The 14,714-nt window shown below is 45.4% G+C and overlaps 1 protein-coding gene across 1 annotated transcript in view; it reads left to right on the forward strand.

Moving 5' to 3' along the window:
- Window positions 1–321: 321 nt before the first annotated feature.
- Window positions 322–14,714, forward strand: part of LOC137631175 (zinc finger protein 721-like) — a 99,326-nt gene continuing 84,933 nt past the window's right edge. The window contains exons 1-2 of the mRNA XM_068366187.1: window positions 322–514; window positions 1,146–1,238. The gene's annotated coding sequence lies outside the window, so the exon portion shown is untranslated. The remainder of the gene's footprint in view (window positions 515–1,145; window positions 1,239–14,714) is intronic.

Here is a 14,714-nt window from a genome sequence, read left to right on the forward strand (position 1 = left end):
ATTTTTATTTACCGTTTAGGAATGTGCGCTAATGGAACAGTTCTCTGCACAAGTTTAAAATCCATGTCCTATGTTTTCCGCAGAAAGCGTTTGAAGGCTTTTGTATTAAAAGTTACTTTAATATTGCGCAAATTTTCTCGCAGTTACTTTATTTAAACCATGCATTATTGAATTTGATTTTAAAATTAAGCCTAATTTTCTACTTTTTCCACCCTCTGAAACCAGTGTCTCTTTTTTTTCTTCTACTCGTCTATCTTTTCTTACAATATTATTTTTCAGTTTAGGGCCCCTAATTTTTATCTCTTTATTTTTTGTGCTAACTTAGGATTATTGTCCTTTAGAAATATTTATTCTTAGCTGAATCAACGGTGTTCTGGTGCCGGAGACCTGTCTGGTTGCCATTTCCTGTCAGTGTTTACAAATATTTGTTTTCGCAGTCCAAAACCGATGGAACAACCCCTCCCAAATTCTTCTTTATCGCATGGATAGTTCATCAAGTCATCTATCTTGCCAGGTGATGAGATTTCAGATGTTGTCATTTGTAGATTAGGGGACTTCTGAAATATTCCCTTTGCAAGGAGATGGAAGGAGGCCAATCAGTCTACTTCGACTGAGTGACGCCACCCGGGGGGCCTTTACCCCAGGGTATAAGGCACAATCTATTAAGTTCAGGGGGATATAGATTATATTAGGTTGAACTATATGTCAGAAATATAGCAGCTTTTATTTCCAAATTTATTTTAACTTAATTTTATGTAATATTACAGGGACGTGTAATGAATAAGAGGATGAGGCATCGGTTTTAACAAAAAAGAGCCAAACCCTCACCCCAGGGTATAAGTCACAATCTATTAAGTTCAGGGGGATATAGATTATATTAGGTTGAACTATATGTAAAAAATATAGCCGTTTTTATTTCCAAATTTCTATTAACTTAATTTTATGAAATATTACAGGGACGTCTAATAAATAAGAGGATGAGGCATCGGTTTTAACCAAAAAGAGCCAAACCCTCACCCCAGGGTATAAGGCACAATCTATTAAGTTCAGGGGGATATAGATTATATTAGGTTGAACTATATGTCAGAAATATAACAGCTTTTATTTCCAAATTTCTATTAACTTAATTTTATGTAATATTACAGGGACGTCTAATAAATAAGAGGATGAGGCATCGGTTTTAACCAAAAAAAAGCCAAAGGTTTCGTCTCCTGGGTGATAGAATAGAAACACTTCATGTAAGTAGATTTTGTGCACTCTTTTAGTAAATATTAATTACTTACAGTATTCATTTGTATAGGGCCCTTTAGTTAGGTGGGATTACTTTATATCCAAGTCCTTTACCTGGGTTAGGTTATGTTGGGGTCTGTCAATTTTCTGGGGATTCTTTAAACCAAAACAATCATGATGGGGAGATTATTTTCAGTGATATTCTTATGTTAAATTCTTTTTCAATCACTTGAAGGTCAAGTTTCTTAAAGTTCTCAAGAAATCTAATAATTTTCCTTCTTGATTAGGAGGAACATTGAGTGCTTTCTTTGACCTGCTCATGTACAACACATATTTTTATGTCTGAGTAAAGTACTATGGACTATCAATTAAAATCTAATTCAATTATGATTAACTATCATGCTTTTGAACACCAGCAGTCAAAGCAAGAGGCTAAAGTAGGTAAATCATTTTTTTTTTTTACTTTATAACTTTAATTTATCCAGTTATTTTCATATAAAAGCAATGGAAAATTAGTCTTATCTCATAACTTGTATGAAACTAAAATTGAGCAATAATTTTAAGTGCTTTTGTGTATGGCACGATATTTTTATGGCTTTTCAGTTTTCTTCTTTTACTATTCTCTGCTAGCTTATATTAGCCCTAACCTTAGGGTCTAAAACTATAATATTGTAACCCGAGTTTGAGGTGTGTTATTTTTATCGAGTTAAATCTTGTCTGATTTCAACACCAAACTAGGAAGTAGCCAAATCTTAAGCAGAATGTCCTTCAATTCTGATGTTTCTAAGCTTAGTTTGTTAAGGCTAGCCAACTTGTTGGTTAATGAAGGCTTAGCCTTCCCCAAAATCTATTCGAGAAAGCTTGAATATGGCACACATGCTACCAGGACTACTTAACGGACCTGTTTTAAGATCTTATGTAATAGATTAGGATGGTTATAAAATGAACGGCTGACATTGAGGTTAGTTTAAAGGTTACACATGAATGGCAGCGGCAAGGGGCAGTGACATTCCCCTATCAAGTAGGACAATGCCCCCAGAGACTGACAATATATATATATATGATCAGCACCCAAGCCCCCTCTCCACCCAAGCTATGACCAAGGAGTGCCAGGCAACGGCTGCTGATGGCTCCGCAGATAGACATATGGGCTCCCCCAAATCTCCCATCCTTAGCTCATAAGGATGGTAAGGTTGCAGCGACCAAAGAAACTTAGTGAATTTGAGCGGAACTCAAAGCCCAGTTTGGCGTTCACCAGTCAGGGACATTACTACATTGGCCACCACAACCATGAAATTAGGCTAAATGTTCTGGCCAGCACAACCATGAAATTAGGCTAAATGTTGTTCTGGCCACCACAACCATGAAATTAGGCTAAATGTTGTTCTGGCCACCATAACCATGAAATTAGGCTAAATGTTGTTCTGGCCACCACAACCATGAAATTAGGCTAAATGTTGTTCTGGCCACCACAACCATGAAATTAGGATAAATGTTGTTCAATGGGAATTACATAGGCTGTGTAGCCTAGTTTATGATTAGGTTGGACTAGCTTCATGTGTAAGTTAGTATATAGACCTGAACCATAAGGGATATCATGGAATGAATCCTAAGAAGATTGTTACAGAATAAGCATAAGATTGTTACAGAATAAGCAAAATATAATTTAGATATCTAAAGTAGATTATTAATAGCTTAGGCTAGGTTTAAATGGATAGGAGGAGTTTAAAGTCAATGCACCTTGCTTTTCATGAAGAGTGATTTATGACATTCTTACAGTAACAGGTATGATGTGCTAGAATTCCTTTGCTGCTAGAGGTTTGGTCATTTAGAGAAGGAATGAGAGTTAGAGATTATGGCAGTTTGTGAAAATTGTGCTGGTTACTGTTTAACAAAAGATTATACTTATGATTTGATTAAAAAAAAATCAACTGTATTAGTTAGGGAAGACAAGATACAGAACCTTACGATGAATGCGAGTTGTTACAAAGTTTTGAATGCGGAAATAAAGTGGCAAATTAGTTATGAGATTAAGTTGTTCTGTAACTGAAATACAAACCACGCTATTTAATATGGGTTATTACTTCGGCGTAGCTGAAATGACGAGCCACTAGAATTTTAACGAGGGTTTACTACCCCACCGCTAGTTACCGGGGGGTAGGGAGGAGTAGCTTGCTACTCCCCCCCTCACACACCTGTGAATACTTCACTTTGCTTTTGGCTCGGGTGATGAACAGATGTGTCTACTCTCACCCTCACTTGACTGCCATTAATCTGTTTTTGCTTTCTCTTTTTCTACAGAGTGTGTGAAGTTGGCCTCTATTAATAATGCGTACGTGTCCTGGTTTACCTGACTGCCCTTGTGGGACTATTATGTCGGCGGTCGACACAGATCCTCACACCTTGTGTCCTCATTGTAGGGGCCAGCGGTGTGATAGGGGTAATGTATGCGGTGAGTGTAGGGAGTGGTCTACCTCCCAGTGGGAGAGGTTTGCCTGGCGCCAGAAGAAGAAGTCCAAAAGGGATATTTCTCCTCCAAAGGCTTCTTTGAAGAGAGAAAATCCCAAGGCCTCTTCTTACGTAGCCCAAACCTCCTCCAAAGCTTCCACTTGATCGGTCTCTTCCAAGAGGCCGTCGAGGGGTAGCGTAGGCCATAGTTCTGTTGACTGATCCCGGGGTGAGGGAGAGGTAGTTGCCTCCCATAGCGAGGCAGCTGCCCCTCCTCCCCCGGAGGAGGATATTGATTTCTCTGTAAATAATAATGATTTGTTACAGCTTTGGGCTTCCTTGGGGCTTCAGGGTTCGCCCTCCAAGGAAGCCCTGTTTGACATGATCAAACTGGGAGCAGCTGTTAAGCAATCGCTGGCGATAGCAGACGTAGATCCTCTGTCTATCGTCGACGTTGTTATAACGGAGGCCTCCGGTGTGTCTGATCAGACTCCTGCTCCTGTTGTTGCTGAGGTAGCTAAAGGCTCTGATTCCCCCTCTGAACATCCTTCGAGGGTGGAACTTAGTCCCACGGTCTCTCCTGCTGGTGATTCTCCCCCTCGGGGGAGTTCACTTTCAGAGACTCCTCTGCGGAGGCCTTATGATGGTCAGCTTGCTGATCCCACGGCCCCTAGAGGGCGTATAAGGCGGAAGGCTCGTCCTTCCCTTCACCGTAGAGGACTTCCTTCTCCTCACAAGGAAGTTAGGAGGCGCCTCTTCGGCTCGTCATCTCCGCAGTCCTCTGCTGAGGAGACTCGCTGTTCACCGATCCTGCCAGCTACCACCTTAGACCTCTCTGGCGATCTCCTTCGGTGGAAGGTCGTCCTTCGGGACCCCCTGACTTGTCACCCTCCAGACCTGCTGACCTGCCGTCACCCTTCAAGGCTGCTGATGCGCTACAGTGAACCCTCGCTACTTCGCGGTTCGACCATCGCGGATTCACCACTTCGCGGATTTTTTCATAACCCATGTATATACATATATCGCGGATTTTCCGGAAATATAAAAAATACCGCGAAGTGACCGATGGTGCGAGATTGGAGAAAGTAAGGAAAATTGAATCGTGATTGATTTTCAATATAAATGAAACTTTGAAGAGCAACAAAGATATCATTTGTTAGAGAGATAGAGAGAGGTAAGGAATGGGAGGTAGTGAAAAGTAGCCCACAGAGAGAGAGAGAGAGAGAGAGAGAGAGAGAGAGAGAGAGAGAGAGAGAGAGAGAGAGAGAGAGAGAGAGAGAGAGGGGGGTTTAAATGTAATAAACAAAAAAAATTGATAGGTTATAACACATTGGTGCTTATGTAATATCAACTGTATACTGTAGACAGTTTGAATAAGTTAAGAAATGGTATAAATGATACTTTGTTAGTGTATTCGTACACACTCAAGAGCGGCAGCTAGATGACAGCTGATCTAATCACTGCCAAAAGTAAAAAAAAAAAGAAGTCAACAATACTCGATTTTTAAAACAAACCCGAAATTTAAAAACAAAAGTACACGCTTTCTTAATGTGCAATTAACTATTTAAAGAGTGGCAATTTTCTAGAATAAAAGGATATTTCCCAAAAAATAGTGGTTTGCTGATGAAATCGGATGCCGTATTTTTAGCTATGATTGAAATGGATGTAGACTCGGCCTAATTATTTCGTTTCGTATTTAATTGACACTAAGAAAACTAATTTTAGCTTCTTCATCTAAATGTAAGTATTGTATAACACAGAGAGAGAGAGAGAGAGAGAGAGAGAGAGAGAGAGAGAGAGAGAGAGAGAGAGAGAGAGAGAGAGAGAGAGAGAATCAGCTGTTGTACTCAAATGGCGTGTTTTTGTTTCGTAAGAATTTCATCGCCACGACTTTAACAACAACATACTGTACTGAACTTTACAGTATTATACAGACTACTGTAATATGATAAAAACAACAACATACTGTACTGAACTTTACAGTATTATACAGACTACTGTAATATGATAAAGTAAAATATTTGTAATCTATTTTATATGAAATGGGGCTATTTTTTTTTTGTTTAAAATTTACATTTACGTATGTAAAACAACTCTCTCTCTCTCTCTCTCTCTCTCTCTCTCTCTCTCTCTCTCTCTCTCTCTCTCTCTCGTAGATTGTTTTCCTGCTTTGCTACGTATGTATGATTTTATATAGATACGGTAAACAATATTTGTAATAACATATTTTATTAAAGGTTTTACTGTAATATCATTATTTATCACTTTCATCATGCGCGTTAAATTCCTTAGTTTGTTTACTTAACGTACTTTATGACGCCGTCGTTTCAGGTAGCGTCATAAAGAAAAACATTTCATTTGGAAGTCCTAAGAAAAATTAAGTAAAACATTAGTAATAACCAAATCAACATACTGTACTGAATAATCAATATAATCGATGCAGAAACTAACCTATACTGTACACAGATGTGTAAATGCATTTGTTTCTTCATTATAATCAGAGATAAACGTAAACAAAACATTGGTTGCCATTTTTTATCGTGCTTTTAGGCGTGTTTAGGAAACGCATGATATAAAGTCGCCCTTAATATTTGTGCCTGTTTTAGTTTAGGGTACGTTAGTACATGCATTAAGTGTTCTGTACATTAAAGGGTAGTTTGTTAACAGTACTACGTACAAGGGAAAGTTTTAAAAGTCTGAATATACATGTTAAATAAATAGGTAAATATGCTGTCACTACTTCGCGGATTTTCACCTATCGCGGCCGGGTCTGGAACCTATCTACCGCGATAAACGAGGGTTCACTGTATATGCGCCTTCTAATCCTGTCATTGGACAAGCACCAGTTCCTTCAAGGCACAAGGGACTTGAGCGCAAAACTGAGCCTCAGTCCCTTAAGCGCTAGGTACCCCCTGCGCGCCATCATGCTGCTGCTACTCCTGACTTAGCGCCCCTGCGCTCACCTGCGGGCGTGCGCACTCCTGTTCCTACGCGCCAGGGTTCCCCTGCCCGCCCGCGTTCTCCTGCGCGCCAGCGCCCACCTGCAGTTCCTGCTATAGCGCGCCAGCGCTCACCTGGGCACATGTGGTTACCTGCACGCAAGCGCTCGTCTGTTCCTGCTACAGCGCTCAAGCGCTCTCCTACTCGTCAGCGCTCTCCAGTGCCTCAGCGCACTTCTGGAGTTAAGCGCGCAGTTACAGTCGTTTCTGATACAGCGTGCAAGCGCTCACCGGCGCGCCAGCGCACCCCTACGTTCCAGTGCGCAGTCCAGGAGGAACCTAAGTTAGCGCACGGGCGCTCACAGGTAACCTTGCCCTCTTCTTCCAAAATACGCACTCCTTTGCGCGCGATGCGCTCCCAACTCAGCAGCGCACACCTGTGCGCCTGAATCCTGTTGCGTGCCCATCGTAGCAGCGCACTCCTGTGCGCCCGCATCCTGATGCGTGCCCGCGATCTCCTGCGGGCCCACGATCTCCTCAGGGGACAGTTCATGCACCACTTGCGCAGCGCGCAAATTCACCTTTGCGCTATCACGAGGCTGCACAATCGCGCCCTCGCCCCGTGCTTCCAGATACGTGCGCTCCACACCCACGCGCTAGAGACATTTCTCCTGCACATGCGCGCCCAACAGTCTCGCCCGCACGGGCTCTTGGGCAGGTTCCTGCGCGCCCGCGCACGAGTGATCAAAGGATTGCTCACGTGCCAGCTCCCATCCAGCCTTCAACCCCGCCCCACGTTCCAGCTCCTGTGCGCCGCATGCCCTCGCCATCACCTATGCGCGCACACGCGCGAAATTCCTACCATGCACGATCTTCCCACGCTCGATCCAGGGCAGGGCTCATCGTGCGATTTGCGCCGCAATCGCCAGCGCGATCCCGCACGCGATTTCACGGGGCTTCAGGCGGACAGGTCATCGTCTTGTTCCCCTCCTCGCAAGCGCAGAACAGCGCGCTCACTGGAGGCGGGGAGGTTTCAGGACAGGTCTAAGGACTTTTCCTTCAGCTTCGTTTCAGGCGAACCCTCGTTTGTCGACTCCTCATAGGGATCGGTCGATCCCCTTTCCTCCAGAGGAAGTGTCTGACAGCGCGACTGTCAGCCAGCAGCCCTGGTTTGGGACCATAGTCAGAGCTCTCATGCAGGCTTTTAAGCCTGTGTTCTCTGAACTGGGTCACAAAGCAGTGGCGACTTCTTCACCCCTGAAGAGGAAGAGAGGAGTCCCCTCCGTGGTGACTTCTCCGAGGGCTAAGCTGTCTCCTCAAAAATCCTTGCGCAAGGCTCCCTCTGCCCCCCAGACTTTCTCTCCCTCCCCTGCGGATGAGGATTTCCCATCCTCAGGGGAGTTGGATGAGCCGGTCCGTTCCCCCATCGCACCAATGGGGGAAACTCCGCCTCTCCCTGAGAAGTCTTCTCGCACAGGGGTGGAGAAGAGCCTGCATCCATCGTTACTAGAGTCCTGTATCCCTCCCAGGAGGGAGCCGAAGGACTCGAAGACTTTACCTAAGTCTTTGGCAAGGATCAGACAGGAGCCAGCTAGACCTTCGGAGAATGTCCACGAGTCCCCCCAGGAAGAGCCACTGGGGACGGGAGACTTTGCTGCTAGCCCTTCGGGATGAGAGCTTGCTTCAAGAGTCAGGACATGCGTTCTGGCAAGTTCTGACCCTCATGAGAAATCTCAATGGGTTTCCGGCCCCAGAGATTCCTCCTCGTGAGGGTAAGGACACGGTCTTGGACCGAGTCTACGGCACCCAGAAACCCTCTAGGGCCAGTGCAGCTTTGCCCTGGTCACAAGGGATGAAGAGTGCCAGAGACAAAGTTGAAGGCCAGCTCTCTGAGCTTGCCTCCTCCAATAGATCCAGCGCCGGTAACAAGCTCCTCCCTCCTCCTCTAGTCCACCAGAGGAGGTATTTCGAGATCTTAGAGGAGACTTGTTTGGGTCTTCCTGTTCACCATTCTGTGGAAGAACTCACTGGGGGAGTCTCTCTAGAGAGACTCTCCAACCGGCAGGTTTCGTATTCTGCTACTGAGATCCTAAGCCTGGAGAAGGTGGCGAAGTGTGCCATGCAGGCAACCTCGTGGCTTGACATCTGGCTGGGGTCTCTGGGCATCCTGGTGCGGTCTGAGGATCTGTCCAAGGAAAGCACCAGGAAGGCACTGGAGACATTCTTACTCTCAGGCACGCGGACCATTGAGTTTCTGGCCCACCAAGTCTTGAGCTAATACGATCCTGAAACATCGAGATGCAGTGGCTGAGATATTTCACCAGAAGGTCCCCAGTTTCGACGTTATCAGGATCAGACACTCTTCCGTACTCGGTAAGAGTTTGTTCGAGCCTAAGGACGTGCAGCTAGCTGCTGAGAGGTGGAGGAAGTCCAACCAGGATTCCCTCCTCCATAGGGCCCTGACATCGAGGCCCTACAAACCTCCAGCAACCCAACAGCCCCGTCCAGCTAAGAATGCGAAGAAAACGACAGAAGCAAAGCCAAAGGTGTCTAAGCCTTTTCCTGTCAAGGACAGGAAGGGCAGAAAGTCCTCCAGGGGATGTAAAAATCCTAGAGGGAGCGACCGAGGCTGTAAACGTTAGGATTGTCTGTCCCCCTGCATGTCCACCAGTGGGGGGATGCCTACAAAGTTGCGGGACAAGGTTGCAGCAACTCGGGGCAGATACCTGTACGATTTCCGTGATCGGTCAGGGATATCGCGTCCCGTTCACTTCATCTCTACCTCCCCTGACAGCGAAGCCAGTGTCATTGAGCTCCCTTACCATGGGATCGGTAAGGGGGCAAGCCCTCCGGGCAGAAGTCGAGACCATGTTCAAGAAGGACGCTCTCCAAGAGGTGACAGACTCTTTCTTGTAAAGAAGGCATCTGGAGGCTGGAGACCAGCCATCGACCTCTCAACCTTGAATGGGTTTGTCAAACAGACACCGTTCAGCATGGAGACATCAGACACGGTCAGGCTTGCAGTGAGACCACAAGACTTCATGTGTACATTGGATCTGAAAGACGCGTACTTCCAGATCCCAGTCCACCCGTCTTCAAGGAAGTACTTAAGATTTTGCCTAGACAACAAGATCTACCAGTTCAAGGGGCTGTCCCTCTTAATGAGAGAATGCCTTGATGAAGTCATTGAACTTCAGCACGGCATTTCATTCCCGTGCTGAATCTTGGTGACGGGCAAGAGGGCTCTCGAACTTCGGGAAATTGCTCCCCCAGTTCGAATCTAAATTTCTCTCTTTCATCTTTTTCTTCTGCTTAATATTACTTCGACCTTCTCCTAATTTTATCAACTTTCTTTAATCTTGCTGTCCTATCTCTATGATAATTATTTTTCATTTTTCTTAGTTATATATATATATGTAGATGTATGCATATATATGTATTTATTTATTATATTTGTTCATTTATTTATTTATCTATTTTTTTTCTATTTTATTTAAATGGCGTGGATATTTCCACATTCGATATTACTGCCTGCTTAGATGAATGGGAGAAGAGATCACGGTTGGGAGGTATTCGCATTCAAAGCTATATATGAGAGTATTGGATGATCTCAGCCATCCCAAAGATGGTTTGGACGTTTTTGGCGGAACTACTCTCAAGGGTTGGGTCATCGGAATCCAGGGGGATCCAATCCTTGAAGTGGGACTCTTGGCTTTTGGCTAGAAGCCCATCATTACAGATATGGGGAGGATGATTCCATATTACCTTGGTCTCAGTCCTAACAGGCATTTTTATCTTACACCTGTGCCTCTATATCTGTTTTGATGCTATCCTTCGGGTAGGGTATGGAGTGGACCATCTGGGAAGTATACTCTCATTGTGCCGATAGTGGAGAATACAAATTTCCTTTCCAACGTATGATACTTTCTTATAATTCTCAAGCAGGTACCCCAACAAAACAACAACAAAAAACCTGAAAATCCCACCCTTAAATATGGACCCTTCAAATGCTGACTCCCCATCCCCTGGATTTGCTGACTCCCCCCGGCACTGTTGACGACTTCTGCTACTGTAATTAAGGAAAATTCTGTTGACGACCTTCGAACGAAAAAGGACCACTCTACTGATGGTAAAAAATCTAGCAATTTGGGTAACACAGGGAAACTACGATTCCTTCATGTTTCCCAAATCCCATTAGAGACAAATTATGATGATATATACTGTATAGAGCATTTGAGTGCTATGGATTGATAAAGGAAATAAGGATGAGACTTGGAGATGAAAAATGGGAATCTTGGATATCTTTTGAAAGTCATGATGAAGCATTTAATGCCATAAGTAATATTAGTAGTATCAAAATTAATGAATTGAACATCATGGGAGCTCTTTGTGATAAGGTCCCAAAGGAATTGGATGTGTACAAACCTGCTGATTGGTTTGAAAAAGATAGAAATGTACCCATGCCTTCACAGAGAAAACCCAAACCACCAATGTTGCTCTTAGCTGAACCTAAAGGGATAATAGGAAATTATTTTAAGATATGTAAGTTTATCCAAAAAAAAGTAGGAACCATAGCACCTGGAGATATATCTCGTTTTGGGAAGAATAGTTATCTCATCCATGCCAAATCTTCGACTCAGTGTGCAATACTGTCTAACTTACAGACAGGCAGTGATGAAATTACATTGGAAATGAAACCTCATCTAAATTTTAGTTATGGAAGGGGAGTGGTCTTTAATAAGGACCTGTACGAATTTACAGAGGAGGAGATACTTTCTATGTGTCCATTAAATGTATGGAAAGTGCATAAGGTTCCTGGAACTTCAATTTTTCAATATTAAACTTAGCCGGTGATTATATAAGCTGCAGCTCTGCTGCTCGACAGAAAACTCTACGTTCAAAATCCGCCAGCGATCGCTATGCAGGTAGGGGGTGTACTTCAACAGCGCCATCTGTCGTGCAGGTACTCAGTACTCAATGTAAACACAGAACTCAATTTTTTCTCTGTCGTGCCACCGGCAAGACCTACTAAATTTGCTGTTGCTAACTGGATTGGTTTTCACAACTTTTTGGTGAAGTACACATTTCTAGTTTTGAGCTTTCGCTTTGCAGGCTTTATCTTCAATACATCCTTGCATTCTTTTGTTGATATCGGATTATTTGTTGATGACTTTGGATAGTTTTTGAATTCCCCTTTGACTAATTCAAAATGGCTGACCCTTCTCAAGTCCCTAAATTCAGGAAGTGTAATGCTAGGGACTGTTCAAGGCGTCTTCCGAAGGCCTCTATCGATCCTCACACCGTTTGTTCCAATTGTCGGGATAAAACCTGTCAATTGGAAGATCGATGTGAGGAATGCGTTGGGCTTTCGGAATTCGATTTTATCGAATTCCAGAAATATACACGTAGGCTAGAGAGAGATAGAGTCAGGAGAAGTTCATCTCGCTCCGTTGAATTTTCCTCTCCTCATGCCCCACAACCTATTCCTTCCCCTGTAGTGGTTGCTCCTGATCTCCCTTCTAGCACTCAAGAACCTTCGATGGCAGATATGATGCATGCCATCCAAGCTCTGGGTGAGAGAGTCGAGTCCTTGGCTAGTGACCGTAACCAGCTCATGGCAGACGTCAAGGAGCTGAAGTGTAAGAGTGCAGTGGGTAGTGATAAAGTGAGTGTTAGTGTTGTGGATAGTGTTGCGCTTGAGGGTTCGTCTGTTCGTGCCTGTCGTCCTCCCAGTCCGGGACCTCTTGCAAGCTCCCAAGTCCAGGGGAGAAGCAATGTCGTACGACCAAAGGGTTCGAGAGGCTTTAATCAGCGAACAGACGTTCCCTCCGTGGTTTCGGGCGTATCTACCCAAGATCGCCCCACCCACACAAAGACGAGAGAGCCCATTTATTCCTCGTCTGCGGAAGAGGTTTCTCGTAAGAAACCATGGACCAAGGTCTCGCGGCCTCTTAAGCGCAAGTCGGTCCCTTCCGCGCAAGTCCAACGGCCCAGTTGTAGCCACTGGGTCAGTTTGGACTCGCTGCAGTCTTCCGACGACTGCTCACCTCCTAAGAGAGGCAAAGCGGTACCGCATCAGGCAGTCACACCGTCTGTTGCCGCACCTGCTCCTGTAGACCCTAAGTGGTCTTTGCTGCAGACCATGCAGTCTCAGTTAACGTCATTGATGCAGGACTTTCGTGCGGAGAAGGTTGACGCTGCACCAACCTCTAGCCTACAACCACCCACGGTTGTGCGTCCTGTGGACGCTGAGGCGACCTTCTGCCGCACTCCAGCTGAGAGAGTCCCGCCACCCATGCGTTCCAGTGTACCCTGCCAGCCGCATGTTGACGTTCAGCGACGCACGGAACCTTCCGTTGACGTTCGCGAGGTACAACAACAGTCTAAGTTGTTTTGTTTTGACGCGGTGCGTCAACCTCCGCAACCCAGTGTGGTTACCTCTGCTCGCCCACATCAGACTGCCACCTTCTTCAGACAGCAGTGGGAGCCAGACTCAAGAACTTCTGGCAGACCTGGGAGAAAAGAGGCGCAGATGCACAATCTGTGAAGTTGCTCAGAGAAGGGTACAAGATCCCGTTTGTACGCAAACCCCCTCTAGCAACGTCTCCCATCGATCTCTCTCCCAGGTACAGAGAGGAAGACAAGAGATGAGCTTTGAAGCAGGAGGTGTCTCTCTTACTAGAAAAGGGAGCGGTAGTCAAAGTCCGGGACCATCAATCACCGGGCTTCTACAACCGTCTCTTCTTAGTGGTAAAGAAGACAGGAGGGTGGAGGCCGGTGCTAGACGTCAGTGCGCTGAATGTCTTTGTCACAAAGCAGACGTTCGCCATGGAGACCACAAAGTCCGTTCTAGCAGCGGTCAGGAAGGAAGACTGGATGGTCTCTTTAGACCTAAGGGACGCATACTTTCACGTCCCCATCCACCCAGACTCCCAACCTTTTCTGAGATTCGTTTACGAAAAGGTTGTCTACCAATTTCAAGCCCTGTGCTTTGGCCTAAGCACAGCTCCTCTTGTGTTTACGAGGCTGATGAGGAATATAGCCAAATTCCTTCATTTAGCGGACATCAGAGCCTCCCTCTATTTGGACGACTGGCTTCTAAGAGCTTCTTCCAGTCGTCGCTGTCTGGAGAATCTAAAGTGGACTCTAGATCTGATCAAGGAATTGGGTCTCCTGGTCAATATGGAAAAGTCTCAACTGGTCCCATCCCAAACTATTGTGTATTTAGGGATGGAGATTCACAGTCAAGCTTTTCGGGCTTTTCCGTCGGCCCCCAGAACAAGTCAAGCCCAGGTATGCATCCAGAACATGCTGAAGAAGGAACGATGTTCAGTCAGACAGTGGATGAGTCTGATAGGGACGCTATCATCCCTGGAACAGTTCGTTTCGTTAGGGAGACTACACCTCCGTCCCCTTCAATTTCACCTAGCTGTTTACTGGAAAAAGGACAAGACGCTAGAAGCGGTCTCGATCCCCATTTCCGAGAAGATGAAGTCTTGCCTGACTTGGTGGAAGGACAGTATCAGCCTCAGAGAGGGTCTGCCCCTGGCTGTTCAGACCCCCAACCACGTTCTCTTCTCGGACGCATCGGACATGGGCTGGGGTGCGACATTAGACGGTCGGGAATGCTCGGGAACTTGGAACTCGAGTCAAAGAACGTTACATATCAACTGCAAGGAGCTACTGGCAGTTCATCTGGCCTTGAAAAGCTTCAAGTCCCTCCTTCAAGGCAAAGTGGTGGAGGTGAACTCGGACAACACCACGGCTTTGGCGTACATCTCCAAGCAAGGAGGGACCCATTCTATGACGTTGTACGAGATCGCAAGGGACCTCCTCACCTGGTCAAAAGATCTAAACCTTTCTCTAGTAACGAGGTTCATCCAAGGCAACTTGAATGTCATGGCAGATTGCCTCAGTCGGAAGGGACAAATAATTCCAACAGAATGGACCCTACACAAGGATGTGTGCAAGAGACTGTGGGCCACATGGGGCCAGCCTACCATAGATCTCTTCGCAACCTCGATGACCAAGAGGCTCCCAATATATTGCTCACCAATCCCGGACCCAGCAGCAGTTCATATAGATGCCTTTCTACTG

Source organism: Palaemon carinicauda, chromosome 1, assembly GCF_036898095.1.
Source record: "Palaemon carinicauda isolate YSFRI2023 chromosome 1, ASM3689809v2, whole genome shotgun sequence".
Lineage (NCBI taxonomy): Eukaryota > Metazoa > Arthropoda > Malacostraca > Decapoda > Palaemonidae > Palaemon > Palaemon carinicauda.